Below are 13693 nucleotides of genomic sequence, written 5' to 3'. Positions count from 1 at the left end.
ACTCGGAGGACATGGCCCCTTGGGGCTGGCTGGTGTCATGTGTGGCTGCACAGAAGGGAGGGGCTGTTCTGCCACCTGCTCTTTGAGGCTGTCCGGGCACGGCTCCCTCTAGAGCTCCATGTCCAGTAGAGCGTGCCGGGGTCCTGCTGTGCCCCCACTCCCATGGTGCTTGAACCACTTCACCCCTTGCATGGGGACCAACAGGATCTACCTCCCTCTGTCGAACGTTCTCCTGAAAGGAGGAAGGTTACCTTGAAGTTTCACCTACCATCCATGGGATTGTGACCCTGCTGTAGTGACAGCTGCGTGTTTGGTTCTAGGAAAGCAGGGGTGAGTGACTTCCCTTGGAGAAGCCAGAGCCAGGTGTCAGGGAATGACCTCTGTATCTGCCAGCTCCTGCTGCCTCTCTACCTGGGTCATTTGGCTCAGTGGCTATGACTGTCTTGGGAGGAGCATTTACTTCCAGGTTGGGTTCAGGTATGAAGTGCTGAGAACATGGGAATTCCTGAGCCTAGCCCCACCCAGGCTTGGTCTGCTACGGGAGCTGGAAGCAGGGTTTCGGAGTCCCTGAGGCTGCCTGGGGAGTGCGTTTCTTCTCCACCCACTTGCAAGCTCAGCTCACTTTCTCTTACTGTATACTTGGTGTTTCATTCACACTCTTTGCATGCTTCTGGGATATAATGAAAATCAGCTGTGGGTGTTGATTTCGGAGCTGGGCAACCATCCTCTCTGGACCTGCGTTCCCACCTTCACTCTCACTGCTTCCTGGAATTGTTGGTGCATCAGCGAGAGCAGCCAGTTTGCACTGTGGGCTTCCAGGGAGATTTGTTTCATGCCGTGGTTCCCCTTTTGGATAAGGGGCTAGGTTTGCTTTCTTCATTAAACTGTCCCCAGGGACACACACAGGAGTTGCTCTCACGTCGTTGCCTCTTGGTATCTTTGAAGCCTGTCTGTTAGAACCCGCCCCTTTGATGGTAGGGCAGGATTTGCAGAGGTGATGGCCTCTTTGGGTTGAGTTTCTCACTCTAATGAGCTCGCAGTACCTTCTCATTACTTTCTGGTTCAGCTTCCTTGGCAACAAACTAGAATTGCTTCAGATGCAATACTTCATTCCTTCCTAGTGCATGAGTAATTTGTATCTACTGTTTGCTCCGTCTTTTACAAATTGGAGGATGGTGATGCAGATGGAAAATGACCTGCTCATACATCAGACTGAGACTTCAGGCTTCCGAGGCGCATGTTTGAGGTTGAGCCTCCCTAGAGAGAGTGGAGTCACCTTTGCTTTGCAGAGGAGCCATGGGGGAGCATGTCTCAGCACCTCTGAAGGGTTTTCTGCCCCATCCGGTCTGCTGCTTCTCTCCCCTCCCTCTTTCACCCTGTTCTCCTTCATCAGGGGTCTAAATGATGGTTTTCCTGTCTCCCCATGCACCTCCCTTAGGACCAGAGCAGATGGGAGATGTCTTCACAGGAGACGTCCAGGATGATAGGTTTGGAGCAAAGGGCTGGGGGGTTCTGGGGAGCCCCATTCCTGCATCTCCATGCTGAATGAAGAGGCCACACGAGGATGCGCACACTGCTCAGTGCTTCTTAGGGAAAGCTGCTGGCTCTGATTAGGTCTGGTAGGGGGCAGGGTCCTTATTTCTCAGGACTCAGGCCAGATCCTCAATCAATGGCACGAGTCATTTTTGTTTTCCCGCCAGGCTTACTAGAGTTTCTGTCTATTCCCACTTTTCTTCATGGGGCAGCTTTCAGGACGGCGGGGTTGTCTTTGTTATGAGAAGTGACAGCTGGCCGGACTCAGTGGAGTCCTGCTCACGCCTGTAATCCTAACATTTCGGGAGGCAGAAGCAGTGGATCACTTGAGATCAGGGGTTCGAGACCAGCCTGGCCAACATGGTGAAACCCTGTCTCTCCTAAAAATACAAAAATTAGCCGGGCGTGGTGGCGGGCGCCTGTAATTCCAGCTACTCAGGAGGCTGAGTCAGGAGAATCACTTGAACCCGGGAGGCGGAGGTTGCAGTAAGCTGAGATCATGTTACTGTACTCCAGCTTGGGCAACAGAGTGAGACTGCTTAAAAAAAAAAAAAAAACAGAGAGAGAGAAAGAGAGAAGTGATAGCCCTCCCCCTCTCTTCTCACCTGTCACTCCTCTTGGTCTGCCTGTGGAGCAAGTTTCCTGCCATTAGTTTCCTGCAGTTACTGTGTGCTTTGTTCACTTCTACATCTGCAGTGCCTAAAACAGTGTCAGGCATGTAGTAGGTGCTCAGCTAATGCTTGCAGAGTGAACAGTGACACACCTGCCTGGCGCGTCTTGGGCCCCTTACTAGGCACAGTAAGGCAAAGAAAACCGTCTGATTCTGGCCAAGTTTCCAGGCTAAGTGGGAAAGTGGAACACAGCATATGAAAATTAAAATAAGAAGCAAAGTGATAATTCACAGTGTGTTGGTGGAAAAGGTTGATACAATTGTCAGATAAATTGCACAAGTGCTAAGTGCTGAGAAAGTTCAGAGCAGGGGAAATTGTTCCGGAGGAAGGAGGCAGAGGAGTGTAGGTTTTGTAGAGAAGGCTAAGAGAGGGTGGGATTTGGCGAAGGGCGAAAGGTAGAAGGAGACGTGGCCTGGGAGAGGAGAGCATGGCAGGAGGCCCATGGGCTTGGGGGCTGTGACCAACAGCACGCTTGTGGAACAGACTAGACGTGGGCCACGTTATCTGGGCCTGTGGAGCTGAGTTCAAGAGCCCAAGCCTTCCTCCCTCATGCCATTGGAACCTTGAGGTGGTTACCTGGGTGGAATTCCTGTCCTAGTCTCTGGGCAGCAGCTCTCCTGCTTTTGATAGAGAATAACAAGGTGTCTTAAGTCTTAGGTGTCAGGCTGCCGTAACAAAATGCCAGGCTGGGCTGTTTATAAACAAGAGAGATTTAGTGCCCACAGTTCTGGATTCAGGGAAGTTTGAGATCAAGGCACCTACAGATTACATGTTAGATAAGGGCTCCCTGCTTCATAGATGGCGTCTTCTTGCTGTGTTTCTTGTGGAAGAAAGGCCAGAGAAGCTCTCTTGGGCCTCTTATTGTAAGGGCATTAATTTCATTCCTGAGGGTTCCACCCTTACGACCTCATCACCTCCCAGCAGCCCCACCTCTTAGTATTATCACATTGGGGGTTAGGCTTCAGCATAAGAGCTTTGGTGGGGGATACAGTATTCAGTCCATAGCACTAGGGGTGGTACCTTGGAGTGGGTGGAGGGTGACCACCTAGCAGTGTGACAAGAACTCCACCAAGGAAATTGGGGTGTGAATGTGAGCATGTGCGAGCATTTGTGTGTGCACATACTGTACATGCATATCTTCAAGTGTCCATGTATGGGTGTGTGAGTGCATGGACCTGTGTGTGTGGCCCATTGTGGGACAGGAGCAGGGACCTCGAGGCTGGGCTTTGGGCTTTGCGTACATTTCTTAGCATCTCGTAGATGCAGATGCTGACTCCCTCCTGTGGTGCCTCTCAAGATGAAATGAGAGCATATCCAAAGGTCTGTGTGCACAGTCGCTCCCTTCTCCCCTCTTCTCCTAGTATCAGCCCCCCTGTTCTGGCTGGCTGGGCCCTCGGCTGCAGTGAGCGGGGGCTCAAGGAGGAGGGCTCAGGAAGGCAGCAGTGGCCAGGAGGGCCTGGCTTTGTGGGGTCTGCGACCTCCTCCACTCCAGTTGGCGAGGGTCCAGGCGATTCTCCCACCTTCCCAGTGCACAGCGAGATTTCAGGTTTTGTTTCTAGACCCTGATTGCCATGTGGTTTTCACCCCGCTTCTCCTCCTGATATTGACAGCCGGTGGGCTTTGATCTCTGTCCTCCCTGCAATGGGAGCACTTTGCTGACCTTTTCCTTCCTCTCCCCGCTAAATGATTCCTGGCCAAGGCCCTGCCTCCCCATGGGGACGCCTTTTCCTGCCTTTCCCAGAGGCACAGGCCCTGATGCCCCGGACCCCATATGGGACACACAGGGACAGGCAGGAGTGCCCTTATCTCACCCGCTGGTTTGGAGGGACAGTTTATCTCTTTTTTCCACATGGTCTAAAGGAAGCTGGTGCTGAAATGGCAGAGACAGGGACTGACTCCACAACAGGAAGATAGGCTTGGGCGCAGATATCTCGACTGTGGCCACTACACAGTGGTCACTGCTGTTGTCCTGGGCCATCTCTCTGATCCCCAGGGCTCTCCTGTCCCAGGTGGCTGCCAGAATTGGTTTTTTGCACTGACATTTATACCTTTACTTGGTTAACGACTCTTAGAGTTCTTTATGGACTGTAGGGGGAGGACCGAGGTCCGGGTGGTGGTGATGGCTGCTTTCTAACTGTCAGTGCTAGGCAGTGCCTTGGAGTGGATGGCATTTCTTCTAAGGCTCAGCTCTCAGTTATGCCTCCAGGAGAGTCAAACTGCCGCCTTGCTCTGAGCCATCTCAAAGTAAGGTGAGCCACATTCTCTCGGCGGGGTGGGGGGGTGGCAGATGGCTTGAAGGAAGAGCCCACTCCCTGCTTACCCACTCATTGTGATGCCACGAGTCTGCCCAGAGACTCTGGCCTCCTCCAAGAAGGAAGGACGCCCTCCAAAACCTGCCCAGAGGCCGGGTGCTGTAGCTCACGCCTGTAATCCCAACACTTTGGGAGGCCAAGGCGGTCGGATCACTTGAGGTCAGGAGTTCAGGACCAGCCTGGCCAACACAGTGAAACCCCATCTTTACTAAGAATACAAAAATCAGCCTGACGTGGTGGTACACGCCTGTGATTCCAGCTACTTGGGAGGCTGAGGCAGGATAACCGCTTGACCCAGAAGATAGAGGTTGCAGTAAGCTGAGATCACGCCACTGCACTCCAGCCTGGGCGACAGAGCAAGACTCCATACCCCCCAAAAAAACAAAACCTGGACAGAGTGGCCCCTGGCAGGCACCCTGCTTCTTGGGGCTGGAACAAGTATTCTTATAGATGTCTCTGGTCCTCTTGGCCACTGGCTCGGTGACGGCTACCGAGACCCAGCATTTGGGGCAGGTGGCCGGGATGCTGCAGGGAGGGGTGCCCAAGCAGGAGGCAGCCAAGCTTCCCTGGAGCAGGATAAGATGAGCTCCCCTCTGATACTCAGTATTTTCTGTTCAATGAAAGGAACAGTCTAGTGTTTGAGACAGGAGAACCCGAATTGACTTGACTGGTCTGTGGTGCTTTTTTTTCTCTATGCCTTGGTTCTTCCATTTAAGTACAGAAGACACCTGACCCTAAGGGGCATGGACCAGAGTTATCATCTGAACCCCAGAGTAGCATGCATTGTGATTATTTTGAGATTTCCTCTCTGTCCCCATCCTGCTTCTCACACCCTGCCTGTGGCAAGCTGGCCAGGCCAGGTGGAGGGCATGCACTTTGCCGAAGGCAAGACCGCTGGCTGGAGACTGGACTGCTGGGCCATCCTCCAGGCTCTTGCATGGGGACCAGGAGGGTGTGGCCCAGGCTCAGTCTCCTTCAGTCTGCATTAGTGGCTAATCAGGACATGGGTATGGGGAAGTCTCTGTGGGTCTGGAGATGGCTGGGATGGCCCAGGGCTTGTTTCTCACCCTTTACCTCTAGTTTATATCCCACTGACACCGTGGTTTATTTGCAGTGCGCTTCAGCAGATAGAGTGATGGGTTAGAATCACAGAGCTGAGGAATCCACAGTAAGGAATTCCAGGTCCCTGTGCTTCTGCATCCCAGCTCTTCTGTCATTGGAAGGCAGTCATCCAAGACTCCTCCCTTTTCTGGCCTTTGCTGTCAGGGAGCCTGGGGGCCAATTCACTGTTCATTTTGCACAGCCCGTGCATCCCGGGGCCTGAAACATGCTTTGAGCCTTCATTTTTGTTTTCTTCCCAGTGGCCTTATTTTTTACGCTGTTTGATTTCTTAAGGCTGCTTTGGATCCTTTTAAAAGTAGGCGAGTGAAAAGCTACACAAACAAACTGCTGGGCTTGGCACTCTCGTGTGCCCACATCCGGCGCCCTTTCTTTGGGACCTGCCGGAGCCTGGGTCCCCTGGCAGGGTGGGGCAGGGTGGGGTGGGGTGTTGCCTGAGAAACGGTGCAAACCTTCTTGCGCTCCGTAAATGATTCATTTCCTTCAAATGTCCTATGCTGTTTTCCAGCAGAATCTCCATTCTGTATGAATCAAGATCCTGGCTGACATTTTCTGCCTCGGCTGTTGTGAGCTTTCCCATCAGAAATATCCTTCCCACGGGGCCTGAAGTAATTATTTTATATTTATTGGCATTAAGTGTATGTGAGAGAGAGAGAGAGAGAGAGAGAAAGAGTGTGTGTGTGTGTGTGTGTGTATCGGGGGTGGTGTATCAGCTGCCACATAGTAAGAGAGCAAAGGACATTCTTTTGTCTTAATGGTGTTTTACCTGTGCTAATTGGTTCTTGGCAGCCTTTAAATGCCTAGGCAGAGAGGAAGAGAGAGGTTCCTAAGCTCCGTGGTAAATTTCTAAGTCTGTGTTGACTGCGGGAAATGTAGGAGGAAAGGGTGGTGGTTGGGGCCTCTCCCTCACATTTAGGCCAGGAGTTGGCAAATTACAGCTTAGTCCTGTCTGCTGCTTGTTTTTGTAAATAAAATTTTATTGGAACACAGCTTACTCATTGGCTTATGTATAGCGTATGGCTGCTTTCATGCTATGATGGCAAGGTTGAGTAGTTGAGACAGATGCCACGTGGCTTGCAAAGCTGAAGATAATTAGCTGGCTCTTTCCAGGAAAAGTTTGCTGACCCCTGCTTTAGGATAAGACAGAAAAATGGAGAAACATGCAATAGCGGAATATCTTTTCAACTAGGTTCAATATGAATGAACAGGTCCCCTCAATTGCACCTGAAAGGGGCCAAGAGTCCTATAATTTGGATTTGGGGGAGATTGAAGTTAGACTTGCTTGGTTCAGAGACCAGGCCAGGATTGAACATTTGCCAGTGGTGACCTGGAGGTGTGTGGAGCAGGATCCTTTTAAATAGGCGAGCTGCTTGCTGGGAACACAGTTCACCTTGAGCTTTTAAAAAAATTCCTTCAGAGCTAAAACCATGCAAATATGGAGCTGCCTGACAAGCTGAATGATTGATAGGGTAGAAAATAGGGTCTTTCATAAAGTATTTGAGGAGGTGGATTTTCACAGCAGGGAGAAACAGGCTGACAAGTGCCACTTGTTAATGGTGACTACCACTTTCCATACCTACTGTGTGCCAGGCGTAGCAGTAGATACTTTGCCATTGTGTTCAGTCTTAAAACAACCCTGCTAAGTAGCTCCCAGTGTCCCCCAGTTACCAGTGGAGGCTCCACACAGTGGAGGCTGTGTGTGTGAATCGCACAGCCCACTATCAGGGAGGAAGCCATCCCCTGTGGTCCAGCCCTCTGCACAGGGAATGGGGAAATTAGCTGGAATTGCAGCCATCCTGTAGGACATAAGGAAGAACATCTTGACTGTAAGCATGGTTAAACACTGGGATGAGCTGTCAGGGAAGTGTGAGAGATCCCCATCTGGGAAGGAGAAACCATTTGCAAGTCTGTTTTCAGCTGCATGGTGACACAGGGCATTGGCCTTGATGGCCTCTAGGAGATGACCTTTTGACCTTTCTGATTTCAGCGATCTCTCTCCTGTCACATCAGACCCTTTGCTGGTTCAGATCACAATAGTACAACCAGTGCTGCGCCCTTTTAGAACTTCTAAGGCTCTGAGTTATTGGAGATTCGGTTTCCAGGGTGATTCTTGAATCTAAGAAATCTTCCAGAAGCCTGGGTCATGTTGTGAGGTCCTTGTGCCTGTTGGGTCATGGTTCTGTCTGCCTCAGGTTACTGTCGGCCCCAGGGCTTTTTTTCCTGCAGGCCTTAGTTAGCACCGTGAATGTTTAGGGGTATGGTGGTCAGGGTGAGTGTTCACCGGTGGGTTTCAAGGGATTGGCCCATTTCATCTAAGTTGCCAAACTTACGTGCACAGAGTCATTTGCAGTATTTCCCTAGTAGCTTCTTCGTGTGTGTGGGATCAGTAGTGATATCCCCTCTTTCATTTCTGATTTTGGTAATTTGTGCCTTTTTGTGTTTGTTAGTCTGCTAGAAGTCTATTATTTCTTCTTGTTGGGTTTACTTTGTTCATCTTTTTAAAAAAATTTTAGAGACCTTTCCTCTTTTCTGATATAAACATTTGATGCTATAAATTTGCCTCCAAGCACTGCTTTAGCTGCATCCTACAAATTTTTATATATTGCATTTTTATTTTCATTCATTCCAAACCATTTTCTAATTTTCCTTGAGACTTCCTTTTTCATCTGTGGATCATTTAGTAGTGTTTAATAGTAATGTTTAATTACTAAGTATTTGGAGGTTTTTCCAGGTGTCATTCTGTTACTGATTTTTAGTCAAAGATAAATATATTAGTTTCCTATTGCAGCTGCAATAGATTGCCACAAACTTAGTGACTTCAAACAAGAAAACACACTACCTTATAGTTCCGGCCAGAAGTTCAAAAGAGGCCTTATAGGGCTAAGTCTTCGTTTTCCTTCATCTGCGAAGGTCTTTATTTTGCCTTCGTTCCTGAAGGATATTTTCTTGGATATAACATTCTGGGTCGACAGTTCCTTTCTTTTAGGACTTTAAGATGTTTCATCCTCTTCTGGCCTCTATAGCTTCTTATGGGAAATCTACAGTTACTTGAATCCTTATTCTCCTATATGTTGTTTTTTCTCTGACTGCTTTCAAGATTTTTTCTTTAACTTTGGTTTTCCGTACTTTTATTATGATGTGTCTGGCTGTGGTTTTCTTTATCCTGTTTGGGGTTTACTGCATTTCTCGGGTCTGTAAATTTGTGTTCTTCCCCTAATTTGGGAAGTGTTCGGCCATTATATTTTCCGATACTGTTTTCTGCATCCATCTCTCCTCTCTTTCTGACACTCCTGTGACATGAAATTAGACACCAACATCTTTTGATATTGTTCCATAGATCCTTGAGGTTTTACTTCATTTTTCTCCATTCTTGTTTTCTCTTTGTTACTTAAATTGGATATTTCTATTGATATATCTTTAAGTTCACTGACTCCATTATCATCTCCATTCTGCTGTTGAACCCCTCCAGGTGATTTTTTTATTCTTTGGCTCTAAATTTCTGTTTGGTTCTTTTCTATAGCTTCTGGGTTTTTTTTGGCTGAGAACACCTGTCTTTTTATTTGTTTCAAGAGTCTTTGCCTTTTCTTCTTAGAGCTTGGTTGTAATACCTGCTTTAAAGTCTTATTCTGATAATTCAAGCATTTGAGTCATCTTGGGGTTGATGTTAGTTGATTGCTTTTTCCTTTGACAGTTTATGTTGCTTAGTTCTCTGTCAAGTAATTTTGAGTTATATCCCAGACATCTTGAATATAATGTTATGAGACTCCGGACCCTGTTTAAATGTTCTGAAAATGTTGACTGATTTTTTTTTTTTTTTTAAATAGGCAGTCAACCCAGTTAGATTCAGATGGCACATCCTGTCTCACTTTCTCTGCTCTGTGGTTCCAGTATCCACCCTGCTGTTTACCACCCAGGGATCAGTTTGAAACTGGGCAGTGATCTATGCTGTGCTGATTCCAAGGGTTTTCACACATGTGCAGTTTGGGGGTGAGCCCAGGGCTTCTTATGTAGATTTAAAGGATCCCTTCTCCAGCTCCTTCCTCTCCATGATCTTCCCTATACTTTCTGCTTCCCCATGTCCACCCTTCCAGGTGTTCTGATTAGTAGGCTGGGGCTCTAGCCTGTTACCCTGCACTGTTGCCGGAGTTCCCCTCTGAGGGTCCACTGCTGCTGTGCTGGTGAAGGCGGACAGGGGCTTCACCTATTTGGTGGTGCTGGGCTAGTGTAGAGTGGAAGGAGTCCACGGGCCTCCACCCCAGGAAGGCCACTGCTTGCATCTCTGGGGAGAGGAATGGACACGTTGTTTCTGCTGGGGAAAGGTGGATAAAGCCAAAAGAATTCAATCCACAGGATTTCTCCTTCCTGGGCCTTTGGTTAGAGAGAGCAAGCTTTTCTGTTTGGTTCTTTCTTTTTTTCCTCTTGTCTGTGCCTGTTGGTAGTTTCAAGCTACTCTAGTGCCCAGGCTGGGAGGCAAAATTCCAAAAACTGAAAAAAACAGAAAAATCACTGCTGAGGTGTCCTTAAAGTCCTGCAATCTCTGCTCATTCCTCCTGCCCTTACCTACCTTTTTGAGTTCCATGATAGAGGTTTCATGAGTTTTACACAGAATTTGTACCTGTGAATAGTGGGAAAGGGTGTAGCGTGCTTTTCCATCTTGCCTGGAATTGGAAGTTCAAGCTTCTGCATTTATATGTCCTTCTCTCTGTGTGTGGTGGTGTTCCCTGGGATAGACCACTACTGCCCTTAGACAGCGTTCTGAGGGTGATGGCCCATACTGATCACCTCAGCCCACCCCAGTAACTTTCCTGCGGCCCCTCCCAAGACCCCTGCCCCAGCGGGGCTAGGCTGATATACACACTGCGGATGTAGGCCTGCCTGCTGGGCCTTCCTGGTGTTTGGTTTTTTTTTCCAGGCGAAACACCTCTCTCTGCCTCCTGCTGGTTTATTCAGCAGTGTCCCAGGGTTTGCTCATTGCCTGCTTTGCTTCAGACCCTTTTATCGAATTCCATTATCTATGACTTAATGGTCTTTGCAGGGTAGGCACGGCCATTTGCATGTTCACTGAAGGGCCTGCCTGCATTTCCAGAGCGAGAAAGGCTTCAGGCCACTGGTGCATAAAGACCTTTGGAAATGTCCAGAAGATCCCAAAAATTGCCTGTCCTGCATGCCAGGCCTTCCTTTCCACCAGCCTGCTCCCCAGCCGCACATCCAGCTGTCATTTCCTAGAGCACCCATCCTATGCAGTTGTTTTGGACACATAGCATTCCTTCAGGGAATGTGGCCCTGGGGCCACAGGTGGAGTAGAGAGCACAGTATCCCGAACCATCTGACGGGGCCTGAGTCACCCTCATCATGCACCAGGCCAGTTATGGTTTCTTTCTGTGCCTTATTTTCCCCTCTGTCAAATGAGAGTTATTGTAGAAACCTTATAGTGCTGTGTTGGGATTAGCAGTAACAGTTTGGCATGGGTAGATGCTTGGGAAATGAAAGCTGCCCTTTTTTCCTAATGGGAAAGAAGGAATTTTGTTTTTGAGACAATTACCTTCCTCTACTGCTGCATAGGAACACCTGGGTGCCTTTCTAAAATTGGACCAGGGCACAGTGGCTTGCCCGTAATCCCAGTGCTTTGAGAGGCCAAGGCGGGAAGATCACTTGAGGCCAGGAATTTGAGACCAGCCTGGGCAACCTAGTGAGACCCCGTCTCTACAAAAAATAAAATTAGCCGGACGTGGTGGTGCACGCCTGTAGTCCCAGCTATTCAGGAGGTTGAGTCGGGAACATTGCTTGAGCCCAGGAATTTGAGGCTGCAGTGAGATATGTTCATGCCACTGCACTCCAGCCTAGCCAATAGAGTAAGACCCCGTCTCATAAAATAAAATAACATAAAATAAAATAATAAAATAACATAAAATACCAACAGCCTGTGCTGGCTGAAGCCATGGTGTTGAGGGGCCCATGGACTTGGGCCATGCCTGAGCTGGCAGTGCTCTGTCTGCCACCTAGGCTGCCCCTCCCCCAGCCCCCTGCTTGTGTGCAGCAGGCATGGAATCCTGCAGGAATGTGAAGTTCATCCTTCTCTGGATACTTGGGCACCATCTGGCCAGCCTCATGGAGCAGATGGGCCTGTGAGTTATGTCCCCACCCGTGTCCACTCCCAACATTTATGCCCTGTTTTCAGTGGGAGAATTTTGTTTGGAGCTGCAGGCGTGGCGGGGTGGCACGTCTCAGGCAAGAGAGTAAGCCTTTGGGGTCTTCCTGTTATCTGTCTTGGCCCTGCTCCACTCCTTGGTTCCCCTGGCCCTGTCTTGCCTGCCTGTTCCTTTGGGTGCCCTCAGCCTGTCCCAAGGCAGCTCATCCCTCAGGCCCTGCCCTGTCTTGTCTTTCCAGCCTTCCAGCCCAGGGGCTTGCTCTCGATGTAGTAACTCATACGTTAGTGTGATCCTCTAATTTTCTGTTGCTTTCTCGCTTCCATGGTTGTTGGAAGCCTGGAGACCTAGTATTTGGCCAACGACAGGGCCTGCTTGTTTTAGATCTCCTGGCCCAGCAGGGATGGTAGGACCCAGGACCCCAAGTGCTCTGGGCGGGCACTGTTCTGGGTGCTGTAAAGCGTGGTGCCTAGCTAGCACCTCACAGGGACTCAGGGTGTGCTGGCTGACCCGCCGAATCCACTTTTTATTGGTGAGAAGTCTGGGGCCCAGAGAATTAAGTCACATGCTAAGGTCACCCACCTGGGCAGTGGTAGGGCTGGGTTTGAACCAAGGTCTGCACTGCCCAGCTCATGAATTCTGCTGCTTGGGAGCCAGCAGCACTGCTGGCACAAGGGTAGGGGAACTCGAGCCTGTCAGAGAGGGTGCCTGGCTCTTTGGGAGTGAGGGGTGCACCACAGTGGGTTGGGACAGGACCCAAAGCACCACCCTTTACCTGACCAGCATCTTGGTGGGGTTCCCCACCTGGAAGGGCAGGACCCTGGGGTCCGACAGCGCCTATTGCAGATCCAGGTTCTGGCCCAGCTGGGATGCTCACTGGCTATGTGGCTCATCAGCGAGCCTACCGGCTGCACCTGTGAGCATGGGCGGCCCCATCTGCCGCCCCCATCTGCTGCCCCCTTCAGGTGACATGGCAGGATCAGAGAGACTGAATGAACGCTGCTGGGTCGCACTTGTGGAGGAAGGCCTTATTAACAAGCCATCTATAGCAGTCAGAAGGCTGACGTGGTCAGGCCAGACCACGGAGCCCCTATTCTGGATCTGTTTGGCAAAGATGAGAAAGAAGCTGGGTTAGCCTTTGTTGGGTAAATGCAAATGCCACACCTGTGTGTGCACACACATAGGCTGAGACACCTTTCTGCGAGGTGGGGGATCGCATTGAAGGAAGAAAAGCTGCTCTGATAGCTTCAGCCTAGACTTGGGTCCAGAGCTTTGGATAGAAGCATCTTTCCAGACAATTTGGATCCTGTAGAAAATCTGCCCTCTGAGGCTCTTGTGTGCCTTCTGTTGTGTCCTGGGGCCCCTTGATGTCTCCAGGCAGAGCCTGTACAGAGCATCCACATCAGAGTTCCCTGTGGGCCCCAGTGCCTGTAGTTCCGTCTCCTGCCTGGATGCTCGGTTCTTGGAGCAAGCTTCCGGAGCAGCCTGTGCAGGCTCCAGGCTCTGGCAGCATCTCCACACCACTCCTGCCGGCCTTTCTCCTGGCGGAAGCAGCCTATGTTGCTTCTCTGTCCGGTGGTGACAGGCTGTTCTCATTTGAAAACAGAAGAGATACCACTGCTTCCCCACACAGACTTCCTAAAACAGTAGGCTCACGTTCTATGGTGTATATGTAAAATGCCTGGCTCTATGTATGCACGTGGTGCACACCTGGCCCTGAGAGGCCGGGCGCGGTGACTCACGCCTGTAATCCCAGCACTTTGGGAGGCTGAGGCAGGTGAATCATTTGAGGTCAGTAGTTCGAGACCAGCCTGGCTAACGTGGTGAAACCCCGTCTTTACTAAAAATATAAAAATTAGCCAGGCGTGGTGGCTCACACTTCTGTAGTCCCAGCTGTTCGGGAGGCTGAGGC

General features: G+C 50.0%; 1 protein-coding gene across 2 annotated transcripts in view; it reads left to right on the top strand.

The window, feature by feature from the left end:
- BCR (BCR activator of RhoGEF and GTPase) overlaps positions 1–13693 on the top strand; it is a 136713-nt gene that overhangs the window by 40127 nt on the left and 82893 nt on the right. The window contains exon 1 of one of the 2 annotated variants that reach the window (XM_030914081.1): positions 6130–6243. The exons of the other annotated variant lie outside the window; for it this stretch is intronic. The gene's annotated coding sequence lies outside the window, so the exon portion shown is untranslated. Of the gene's footprint in view, positions 1–6129; positions 6244–13693 lie in introns of those variants that run through there. 2 annotated transcript variants of the gene reach the window in all.

Source organism: Rhinopithecus roxellana, chromosome 13, assembly GCF_007565055.1.
Source record: "Rhinopithecus roxellana isolate Shanxi Qingling chromosome 13, ASM756505v1, whole genome shotgun sequence".
NCBI classification, from domain to species: Eukaryota; Metazoa; Chordata; class Mammalia; order Primates; family Cercopithecidae; genus Rhinopithecus; species Rhinopithecus roxellana.
Note: the sequence above shows the minus strand (reverse complement) of the source record. Positions and strands in the feature narration are given on the sequence as shown.